Below are 12,293 nucleotides of genomic sequence, written 5' to 3'. Positions count from 1 at the left end.
ACCTTGCAAATAAACAGCCAGTCTTGGTTTTTTTTTTTAAGATTTTGTTTACTGGCAGCACAAGTGGGCAAAGCGTCAGGCAGAGGGAGAAGGAGAAGCAGAGTCCCCGCTGAGCAAGGAGCCCGGTGCAGGACTCCATCCCAGGACCCTAGGACCCTCCCCCGACTCAAAGGCAGACACCTAACAGACTGAGCCACCCAGGCGCCCCCCATTTTTTAAAAAAAAATATTTTATTTATTTGACAGAGACAGCCAGAGAGGGAGCACAAGCAGGAGGAGGGGGAGAGGGAGAAGCAGGCCTCCCGCGGAGCAGGGAGCCTCATGCGGGGCTCGATCCCAGACCCCTGGATCATGACCTGAGTCAAAGGCAGACGCCCAACGACTGAGCTACCCAGGTGCCCCGCTTTCTGCCCATTTAAAAAAATTGGATAGTTTTTTTTTTTAAGATTTTATTTATTTATTTATCAGAGAGAGAGCGAGCGAGCACAGGCAGACAGAGAGGCAGGCAGAGGCAGAGGGGGAAGCAGGCTCCCCGTCGAGCGAGGAGCCCGATGCGGGACTCGATCCCAGGACGCCGGGATCATGACCTGAGCCGAAGGCAGCTGCCCAACCCACTGAGCCACCCAGGCGTCCCAAAAATGGGGTAGTTTTTTAAATACCGCGTCGCAGGAGCTCTTTATGTATCTTGGATGCTCGTGTCCTACCAGATCGATTTTGCGAAGAGCGTCTCCTCCGCAGGGCGCTGCCGTTTCCGTGTCCTGGGTGGCTCCCCTGCGGCGCAGAAGCCGTCGGGCTGGACGCAGCTCCCTTGGACCATTTTGGCTTCCGGTGCCCTTGCCCGAGGAAGTGGTGCTCAAGCCAGTATCAGAGCGCTCACCGCCTGGGTTTTCTTCTAGGATTTTTCTGGCTTGGGGTGTTAGAGTCGAGTGTTCAGTCCCCCTCGAGCTGGCTCTGGAGGGCGGCGCTCTTCCGCCAGCAGCTGATTCCCGGCACCCGGTGCAAGTGTGGGGTTTCTTTCTGGGCTCATCGCTCTGTCCCACTGGTCTGGGTGTCTTTCTGTGCCACCAAACTGCATGGATCACTCCGGCTGTGTCGTGTAAATGTGGGCGCAGGATTCCTTTCCTTCGTTTTCAAGTTTGCTTTGGCTATTCGCGGTCTTCTGTGGTTTCTTATAAATACGGGATTATATATTCTAATTCTGTGACATGCCACTAATATTTTGACAGATTTCTTGGACATTTAAAAAAAATTTTTAGGTTTTATTTATTTATTTGAGATCACAAGCAGGCAGAGAGGCAGGCAGAGACAAGAGAGGGGGAAGCAGGCTCCCCGCTGAGCAGAGAGCTGGATGCGGGGCTCGATCCCAGGACCCTGAGATCATGACCTTTGCTGGAGGCGGAGGCTTAACCCACTGAGCCACCCAGGCGCCCCTATAATTGGAATTTTTTTAAGATTTTATTTTTTAAAGTAATCTCTATACCCAACATGAGGCTCGAACTCACAACCCAGAGATCAAGAATCAGATGTTCTACCGACTGAGCCAGGTGGGCGCCCCTAGTATTTGGAAGTTGTCCCTTTAGTCCCCTTCACCCGTTTCACCCACCCCACGTCTCCCTCCCCTCTGGCAGACCACCAGTTTGTCCTTTGTATCTGTGAATCTGTTTCTGTTTGCATGTGTGTTCTTTTTTTTTTTTTTTTTGACTTATAGATTCTAGATATACGTGAAATCCTATAGTATTTGTCTTCCTCTGACTTATTTCTCATGGCATAATACCCTCTAGTTCCATCCATGTTGCAAGTGTCAAGATTTCATTCTTTTTTCTGCCTGAGTAATCGTCCACTGTTTATACACATCGGCTTCATCCATCTGTGGACACAGATATCCTGGCTATTATAAATAATGCTGCGACACACAGAGGAGCATAGATTTTTTTTTTTTTTAAAGAGTTTATCTATTCAACACAGAGACACAGTGAGAGAGGGAACACAGCACAGGGAGTGGCAGAGGGAGAACCAGCCCTGGTTCTCTCTGGACTCTGGGACCACGACCACGACCACGACCTGAGCTGAAGGCAGCTCAGTTAATAACTGAGCCACCCAGGTGCCCCGAGGAGCGTAGATCTTTTCAAATTAATATTTTCATTTTCTCTGAGTAAATACCCAGAAGTGGGATCAGTAGGCTATATGGTATTTCTATTTTTTATTTTTTGGAAAAGCCTGCCTGCTGTTTTCCACAGTAGCTGTACCAGCTTGCATTTCTACCAACAGTGCCCAGGGGTTCTCTTTTTTCCACATCTACACCAACACTTGTTGTTTCTTGTCTTTTTCATACTAGCCATTCTGATAGGTAGGGAGTGATGATCTCACTGTGGTTCGGATCGGCATTTCCTGGATGCTTAGTGGTGTTGAGCATCTCTTCATATATCTCTTGGCCATCTGTATGTCTTTATGGGAAAATGGGCTTTATGTATTTTGGATGTTAGTCCTTTATCAGATCTATTTGCAAATAGCCTCTCCCATATAGTAGTTGCCTTTGCGTTTTGTTGCTGGTTTACTTTGCTGTGCAAAAACTTTTTAGTTTGATGTAGTGTCAAATGTCCATTTTTGCTCTTGTTTCTGTTGCTTGGGAAGAGATCCAGAAAAATATTGCCAAGAGTGATGTCCAAGAGTTTACTGCCCATTTTCTTCTTGGATTCCTATGGTCTTAGGTCTCACATTTAGGTCTCTAATCCATTTTGAGTTCAATTTTGTGTATGGTGTAAAGTGTTCTAGTTTCGTTCTTTTGCATGTTGCTTTCCAGATGTCCCAGCACAGTATTTCCCTATTGTATATTCCTGCCTCCTTGGTAATAGATTAATTGAACACATGCACACGGGCTGAGTTTGGGTCTCGTGATCACGTTCCATCAATCTGTTGGGGTTTGTTTTGTTTTTGTTTTTGTTTTTTTGCCAGGACCATTCTGTTTTGGTTACTACAGCTCTGTGATAATAGTTTGAAATCTGGAATTTTGATACATCCAGCTTATTCTTTCTCAAGATTACTCTGGCTAGTTGGAGTCTTGTGGTTCCGTACAAATTTTGGGATTATCTGTTCTAGTTCTCTGAAAATACTTTTGGTGTTTTGATAGGGATGATTGCACTGATTCTGTAGACTACTTTGGGTAATGTGGACATTCTAACAATAGAATTTTTTCCAATCCACAGGCATGGTGTATCTTTCGATTTATTTGTGTTGTCTTCAGTTTGTTTTTTTAATGTTGTATTGTTTTCAGAGTACAGTTATTTCACCTCTTTGGTTAAATGTCTTCCTGGCTATTTTATTCTTCAATTTTGAATGGGATTGTTTTCTTAATTTCTCTTTCTACTAGCTTGTTATTAGCATATAAAAACAGATTTCTTTCTTTCTTTCTTTCTTTTTTTTTTTAATTTGTCAGAGAGAGGGAGAGAGCGAGCACAGGCAGAGTGGCAGGAAGAGGCAGAGGGAGAAGCAGGCTCCCTGCAGAGCAAGGAGCCCGATGTGGGACTCAATCCCAGGGCGCTGGGATCATGACCTGAGCCGAAGGCAGCCGCTTAACCAACTGAGCCACCCTGGCGTCCCTAAAAACAGATTTCTTTATATTAATTGTGTATCCTGCAACTTGACTGACTTCATCCTGCAACTTGACTGAATTTATTCTAATAATATTTTGGGTAGAGTCTTTACAGTTTCTGTATATATTACATGTTTTCTCTCTATACTCTTGTGTCCTCTAATAACATAGTGATCTTTCATTTCCTTATCATTTTGGATGCCCTTTATTCCCTTTTCTTGTTTGATTGCTGTGTCTAGGGCTTCCAGTACTATGTTGAATAGAAGTGGTGAGTTGATATTTTTGTTTTACTCCTGATCTTAGAGGAAAAACTTTGAGCTTTTCATCAGTTTTATGTTAGATGTGGGTTTTTCAGATAAAGCCTTTATTAGGTTAAGGAACATTCCTTCTATTACCTACTTCGTTGAGAGTTTTAGCCTGAATAGATGTTGAATTTTGTCAAATGCTTTCACTGCATCTATTGAGATGATCGTATGACTTTTATCCTTAATTCTGTTACTACGGTATAGCGCATCGATTGTGTAGATTTTGAATCCTCTTTGCATCCCTGGTATAAATCCTACTTGATTGTGGTGAATGATCCTTTTGATGTATCATTGAACTCAGTTTGCTGATATTTTGTCAAGGATTTTTGTATCTATGTTCATGAGAGTTGTCGACCTGTAATTTTGCTTTATTTGTAATATCTTTGTCTGGTTTGGTATCAGGGCAATGCTGGCTATTTTTTTGGAACAGTTTGAGAAAAATAGGCATTAGCTCTTTCACGTGTTTGGTGGCATTCGTCTCTGAAGCCATCTGGTCCTAGACTTTGTTTGGGGAATTTTTACTGTTACTATGAATTCAATTTCATTACTTAGTAATCAGTCTGTTCAGATTTTCTCTTTCTTCCTGATTCAGTCTTAGAAGATTGTATGTTTCTAGGAATTTATCCATTTCTTCTAGATTGTTCAGTTTGTTGGCGTGTAACTTTTCATGGTGGTCTCCTGTAATTCTTTATAGTTCTGTGGTGATGGTTGTAACTTCTTTCATTTGCAATTATATTTATTTGTTATCCTTTTTTTCCTTGACGAGTTGTGCTAATAGCTGATCAATTCTGTTTTTTCAAAGAACCAGCTCTTAGTTTCATTAATCTTTTCCATTGTTTAAACCTCTATTTCGTTAATTTTTCCTCTGATGTTTATTATTTCCTTTCTTCTACGACCTTTGGGCTTAGTTTGTTCTTTTTCCAGTGCCTGTAAGTGTGCAGGTACAGTGTCCCCCTCTCTGGAGGTAGGCCAGCAGTGCTAGAAACTTAACCTGTTAGAGCTGCTTTTGTTCTTCCCTGTAGATTTGGAGCTTTGTGTCTTCATTTTCATTTTTCTTCAAAGCATTTTAAAATTTCCTCTGATTTCTTCATTGACCCATTGGTTGTTCAATAGCACATCGTTTAATCTCTACATATTTTTAAGTTTTCTTGTTACTGATTTCTAGTTTCCTACCATTGTGGTTAGAAAAGATGCGTGGTATGATTTTAACCTTAAATGTATCGAGACTTGTTTTGTGGGCTACCATGTGGTCTATTCTGGGGGACAGGCCATGTGCACTTGAAAAATGTGTATCCTGCTGTTTTTGGAGGGAATGTTCTGTATATATCTGTTAAGTCCATCTGGTCTAATGTGTGACTGCAGGTTAATGTCTCCTTATTGATTTTCTGTCTGGATGATCTATCCATTGATGTAAGTCAGGTGTTAAAGTGCCCTACTCTTGGGGTGCCTGGGTGGCTCAGTGGGTTAAAGCCTCTGCCTTCGGCTCAGTTCACGATCCCAGGGTCTTAGGATCGAACCCCGCATCGGGCTGTCTGCTCCACAGAGAGCCTGCTTCCTCCTCTCTCTCTCTCTGCCTGCCTCTCTGCCTACTTGTGATCTCTGTCTGTCAAATAAATAAATAAAATCTTAAAAAAAAAATCTTAAAAAGTGCCCTACTCTTATATTGCTGTCAATTTCAGCCTTTGTGTGTGTTAATATTAACTTCATGCTTTTAGGTGCTCCTGTGTTGGGTGCATAAATATTTACAAGCACTTTTCCCATCTGCTGGGTGGAACCCTTTGTCTGATGGAATATTGTCACCCCAGCTGTTTGTTCCTGTTTGGATGCAGGGTCTTTTTCTATCCCTTCCCTTTCAGTCTGTGTGTGTATTAAGTCTGAAATGAGTTTCTTGTAGACAGCATTTGGGTGGGTCCTGTTTTTTGTTGTTTTTTTTTTAATCCTTTCTGCTTCCCCATGTATTTTGATTGGAGCATTTACATTTAAAGTAATTATTGATAGGTATGTACTTCCTGCCATTTTGTTAATTGTTTCCTGGTTGTTTTTGTAGTTCTTCTCTGGCTCTCTTCCCTTGTGATTTGATGATTTTCTTTAGTGTTTAGATTCGTTTCTATGTTTTGTATATCTGTTATTTATTTATTTTTATTTATTACTTATTTACATCTACTTCTGTATATATATTATAGGTTCTTTGATCTGGGATTACATGAGGCTCATATTTAACAATCTGTGTCTATGGCATTCTGTTTTAAGTAGGTGGTTGTTTAGGTTCAAATCCATTCTCAAAGCACTACATTTCATCTCTTCTACCGTTTTATGTTTTTGACGTCTTTTTATTTAGTGCATACCTTAAGTGATTATTGCAGAATTTAGTTGACTTTACTACCTTTTTTCTTAACCCTCATACTGACTTTTTAAAAATTTTATTTATTTGAATAATCTCTACATCCAACATGGGGCTTGAACTCGTAACTAAGACTCACATGCTCTATGGAATGAGCCAACCAGCTGCTCCTGAATGCCTTTCATTTTGCTTTTCTGGGAAACTCTTTATCTCTCCTTCAATCCTGAATGTTAACTTTGTCAGAGAGTATCCCTGGTTATGTTTTTTTCTTTCAGCACTTTGAGTATATCATGGCACTGACTCTGGCCAGCAAAGTTTCTGCTGAAAATCAACGGATAGTCTTAAAGGAGTTCCCTTATACATAACTAGTTGCTTTTTTTTTTTTTATGCTTTGTATTCTCTGTATCTTTAATTTTTGACATTTTAATTATAATACGCCTTGGTGTGGGTCTCTTTGGATTCATCTTCTTTGGAGCTCTATATGCTTCTTGGATCTTGGTCTGTTTCCTTCCCCAGGTTAAGTTATTATTTCTTGAAATAAGTTTTCTGCACCTTTCTCTCTCTTCTTCTGTGATCTCTGTAATATGAATGTTAGTATACAGTATACTGGATGTTGTCCCAGAGGTTCCTTAAACTCTTATTTCTTTTCATTCTTTTTTCTTTTTGTTCTTCATTTTGGGTGATTTCCACTACCTTGTCTTTCTCATCTCTGATTCATTCTTCTGTTTCCTCAAATCTGTTGCTAATTCCCTCTAGTGTATCTTCCATTTCTGTTTTCATATTCTTAAATTCTGACTGGCACTTTCTCATATTTTCTCTCTCTTTTTAAAAGATCTTCTTTATTTCGGATACAGAAAGGGAGAGAGGGTGTGTGAGCACAAGCATGAGAGAGGGGAAGGGCAGAGGGAGAAGCAGACACCTCACCGAGCAGGGGGCCTGACGTGGGGCTTGATCCCAAGAGCTGGGATCATGATCTGAGCCGAGGCAGACACTTAATCAACTGAACCACCCAGGCGCCCCATATTTTCTATCTCTTGGTTGAAGTCTGCACTCTTGTTTCATTTAGTTATTTTTCTCAGGTTTTGTCTTGTTATTTTGTCTGAAACATTCTCCTATGTCTGTTCACTTTGCCTGACTCTGTTTCTGTGTATTAGGTAGTTCAGTGACTTCTCCCAGTGTTCAAGGTTTATGTAGGAAATGTCCTGTGTGGCCGAGAAGTGCAGTCCCTCCTGGCCACCAGTGCCAACGGCTCCAGGGGTGTCCCTTACATGGATGGCATGTACCCTTGTGTTGTTGTGGAGCTGTGACTGCTGTGGGTGTGCCCATGGGCGGGGGTGACACCTGGTCTGGCTGGCCGGGCCTCCCTGCTGTGACTGCCGTGGTTCACTGGCAGCCTGGGTTATAATGCTCTCAGCTGTGGCCTCAACAAAACACAGGGTTGTGTGGGATCTTCGGGGGTGTACACCCTGTTGTTAACCATCTAGAGGGAGAATTTTCTTTTTTAAAAGATTTTATTTATTTGACAGAGAGACACAGTGAGAGAGGGAACACAAGCAGGGGAAGTGGGAGAGGGAGAAGCAGGCTCCCCACTGAGCAGGGAGCCCGATGCGGGGCTCGATTCCAGGACCCTGGGATCATGACCTGAGCCAAAGGCAGAGGCTTAACTGACTGAGCCACCCAGGTGCCCCTAGAGGGAGGATTTCAAAATGGCACTTGCCATCACTGGAGTCTATATAGAATGGGCTAGGAAAATGGCTGTCCTGGGGAGATGCCCAGCTGTTTCTGCTCTCTCTGGCAGGTCCTCCAAGATTTTATTTTTATTTTATTCTAATTTTTTAAATTCTAATTTTTAATGAAAACATTAATTATGCCTATGGTACATACATGTTTTATATGGTATTTTCTTACTGGTTTCTGAGTCAAAGCTAGTCTGTGCATTAACCCTTTAAGGGCAGGCTTTCCTTTTCCTATAGTTCCACTGTTTTCTTGGACAGGACTCCCTGGTAGTTTGGGAACCCAGGTGTTTTGTGAGCTCCTCTGGATCTGGGCTGCCTGATGTGGAGCTCAAACCTCTCTCTCCTCAGGGAGAGCGTCTGTACCTGTGAGATCTCTCCACTGTGGAGTACTGCCTCTGTGGGAGTGTGTGTTTCCGTAGGCTGTGTTTCTGCCTTTTCTACCGCTCTCCTTGCTGTGCCTTGTTGTGGAGGCTCTGTTCACCCAGGGTCTGGGTCCCCATTACTGGGGATTATTCCACATACAGTTGTAGATTGTTGTGTTCGTGGGATGAGGTGAGCTCAGGACAGTACTATGCTGCCATCTTAACTTTCTTCTTTCGATATTTGTCATTTGGACCCTTCAAACAGGACCTTCATTTAACCATGAGAAACCTGCATTGGTTGGAGGAGTTTCCTGTAAATTATCAGAGTCAGAGGTGTCCTATCTGCAGTGATGAGGGGTGTTGTCCAAGAGGGAGGGAGCAGGGTGTCCGGGAGAAGGTGACTGCAGTGAGGAGTTCTGGGAGGAGTGGTTAGGAAGAAGATTTCATAGGACTGGGATGATGGGCCGGAAGGTGGTGGGTATTCAGGAGAGCCTCTACACAGGGCATGGAGATGGCTATGGCACTGTCTCCTTCTGCCCTTAGCCAAAGGTGTGGTGGCGGGAATGGCTTATTTTGGGGTGGTACTTGAAGGCCCTTCCTCCTTACATAGTAAAAAGAAAAATGGGAGCTAATAATTAGGATGTCCAAGGGCATCATTAAGCTTTTCTTTAAGGTCGCAAAGGTTACGTCATCTTGATTTTTCCTAAATAATAGGGTCAGATTTGTTGATTTCTTTAGAAAACATACAAAGTTTAGTCCTAAGAGAGAAAGTTCAAAATCCAATTCCACAGCAAGCCAGTCTGAGAAAAGCTTGTAATTGGTGCTTGGTTTTAGGTTTGGGATGTGCAGGATACTACAAAAGCACATGAGCTTCTACATGAGTCGTTGTTTCAAGACCAGTGCCGTAAATACTGAATCTGAGTTTGAGCAAACTGCCATTTTTTCTGGAAGACTTTCTGTTCTTTTAAGGCTAACGGTTTCAACAGGAGGCTGCTGTCCTCTTCCTGTGGGGAGACTTGGGAAAGGGGGCAGAGAAGCAAGTGCTGGACGCATGGTACCAGTGGGAAGCCTCCAGAAAACCTTGGGTCACTGTCCTTTTGTAAGGTGCGTGAGCCCCCGGGATGTGACTGCCTGAGGGTCCTGCTGTCCTGCCCAGGGAAGCAGGGATCCCTGTTGGCCACTGCCACAGAAATGCTGACACAGGCACTGGGTACGCTCATTATGGCCAGACCCCGGCTGTTGGTTGAGATGGAGGCAGACAAGGACAGGGTGGTGAGGGTCACAATGTTATTTTATGGCTTGGAGCTCCCAGACGAACCTCCCTGCTCAGCGGCTGGGTTTTCTCACAGGTAGGATCAGGGTGTTGCAGGAGCTAGTGCAGGGGCAGTGAGGCCAGGGGTCTCTGGCCTTCTGTTATCTTGGTGCCATGCAGGGTCTATTTTTAGGGTATTGGTTTGTTCTGGGGAGAGGCTTTGCAGGGTCTGTGTGGATCTCAGTGGGAGGTGTGCTATGGATTCTGTGGGGGGTCCATTGAGGGTTTTGCTCATAATGGGCTGGTAGTTGATCCAAGTGGCCTTGGACTTGGTGGCAGGGATGGAGGAGACACAGCAAGGACATGAAAGGGTCACATGACCCACCTAGTTGGCTATCTGGATTGCTGCTGTCAAATTCCAGAATTGCTTCCTCTTTTGGGAGAAATTCCAGCAATTTCTTGAAGAAATTTGGGCCCGGTAAGGGAATGGGGCCAAGGAACTAAGAAGAAAGTGTGAGTATCTCCTAGGGGCCCAAGCAAGAGAGAAGAGGTTCACGACAGGACCTTGTTGAGGTTTGCTAGGGACCCCATTATCTGAACGGATGTGGCTCTCCGAGGTGGGGCTCTTGGTGGTAGTGGGGCTGAGCACTGAGTGTCGCTGTCATGTCAGAAGGGACAGAGACTCATTCCCAGTGTGCAGGGTGGTAGAGAGGGACAGGAAGAGCCTCTGTAGTTCCTCGGAGCCCTGGCACAAGGGGTGGGAGGGACTGGAAAAGCCGGGACAGAGGGCCGAAGCGGGCTGGGGCTCTTCTTCCATGTCCAACAGTCTTTTTTCCAGTGGCCCTGGCCTCTTACGGTAATGGTGAAGGTCAGGAGGGTTTCGGTTCTGTTTAGGGGCCTCCCTATGTCAGAGTTGGAAATTATGGGTCTTAGAGGTCCTGGTTTTATTTGAGGCGTCCAGGGCACAGGTGAGCGGGCTTGCTACATCAACCAGATCCACAGTGGACAAGTTTCCCATTTCGTCCTGGTCCTTTTAACTGAAACATCCGTCCAGTAACCAACACGGAGCTCAAGGCCACCTGGCCCGGTGCGCGTCCAGGGCAGACGAAGCAATCTGCAGGCGTCAGAGCGGCCGGAGCAGGCTCACAGGTGTTCAGCGTCAAGCCTGGACCTGGAGCAACCAGCGGGCTTGGGAGCAGCTTCAGTAATTGTTCTGCAAGTTGTCTAGGGATTTCCCAGGCTTCCTGGTCTGGCCCTCTGAATCCCTTCCAGGGTCTTGCCGTGGGCCCGACCCTCCCCTGTCGGGAGTGACCCGCGTCCGAGGCCGGGGTTCGGAAGACTGAGCGACCGCGTTCCGAGCGCGCGCGTCTGCGAGGATCCCGAGTCCCTTCTCCGCTTTGGCTCCGGGAAGGCGAGAGATTCGGGGCTTAGCTTTCAAGGGGCAGGTTCTGACGGGGGTGGGGGGCGCTGGGGCAGAGAGCGCACTCCGGGGGCACTGGACGAGGGGCCGGGATGGCCCTGGAGGCAGGCGAGGCGGCTGGGAGGGACACGGAGGCCGCAGAGCCCTCGGAGGCCGCGGCCGACGGAGGACCGGGTCCGGCCGGCGCTGGGCGCGCTGCTGCTCCGGGGCTCTTCCCCGCGCTGTGTAACTTCGGGGCCACCGTCCTCCCCTCCGATTCGGAGACGGCGACTCCGGGGAGACGGAGGTTTCCCGAGTGACCACTGCGGCTCTCGACGGTCTCTGCTCGTCCGCCTCCGAAGCACCCGCCTGAGGGGCGGTCGCGGGTCCCCACAGGCGCTGGGGGCTCCGGGAGGCGCGGCCCACCCCGGGCCGGGGGATCCCTGCTCCCCAGCCGCACAGGCCGGGGCGGGGCGGGCGGGGGGTCTTCTCCGGAGCCCGCACGCGACACCACGGGCGGGGACCTGGCCAAGGGACGGCTTTCTTCTGGGCCGGCGCGGGAAGGGCATGGCGGGCTGTTGGGACTCGGCCAACGCACGGGGAGGCGCGTCTGGAGCCCCAAGGAGAGGAGCAGGATGACCGCGGAAGGAGGGACATGGGCGAGGCGGCCTGGACTCCAAGTCCGGGTGGGGACGGGCGGGAACCCAGGGCGTGCGGGTCGCTGGCCGGCTGTTCCAGAACCGCCTCCGCGGCCTCAGGCTTCTCGAGGAGGGACGAGACCCGGCGCGCGGGGGCTGCCGGGGCCGCGCGGGGGCTGCCGGGGCCGCGCGGGGGCTGCCGGGGCCGCGCGGGGGCTGCCGGGGCCGCGCGGGGGCTGCCGGGGCCGCGCGGGGGCTGCCGGGGCCGCGCGGGGGCTGCCGGGGCCGCGCGGGGGCTGCCGGGGCCGCGCGGGGGCTGCCGGGGCCGCGCGGGGGCTGCCGGGGCCGCGCGGGGGCTGCCGGGGCTCTGGGACCGCCCCCTCTGCGCTGGGTGGAGCTGAGCACCTGCGCGGCCGCAGAGACCCGGATGCTGCGTCTCTAGCCCGACATAGACACAGACACGGACACAGACACGGACACAGACACACACCCACACCCACCCACCCCCGGGGCCCGCGGGGTGTCCTGGGCGGGGGCAGGTAGAGCCTCTGGCGTCCATCGCTGTCAGGCCCGGTGCTTGGGGGGAGGGCGGCGGCGTGGGTGTCCCGGTGGCAGCAGCGAGAAGGCGAGTCACACGGCGTGTGTGACAGCGGCCGGTCTGCGACCCCCGCC

The sequence above is a fragment of the Mustela nivalis genome, assembly GCF_964662115.1.
Source record: "Mustela nivalis genome assembly, chromosome: 6".
In the NCBI taxonomy this organism is placed as follows: domain Eukaryota; kingdom Metazoa; phylum Chordata; class Mammalia; order Carnivora; family Mustelidae; genus Mustela; species Mustela nivalis.
This window is presented reverse-complemented; position numbering follows the sequence as displayed.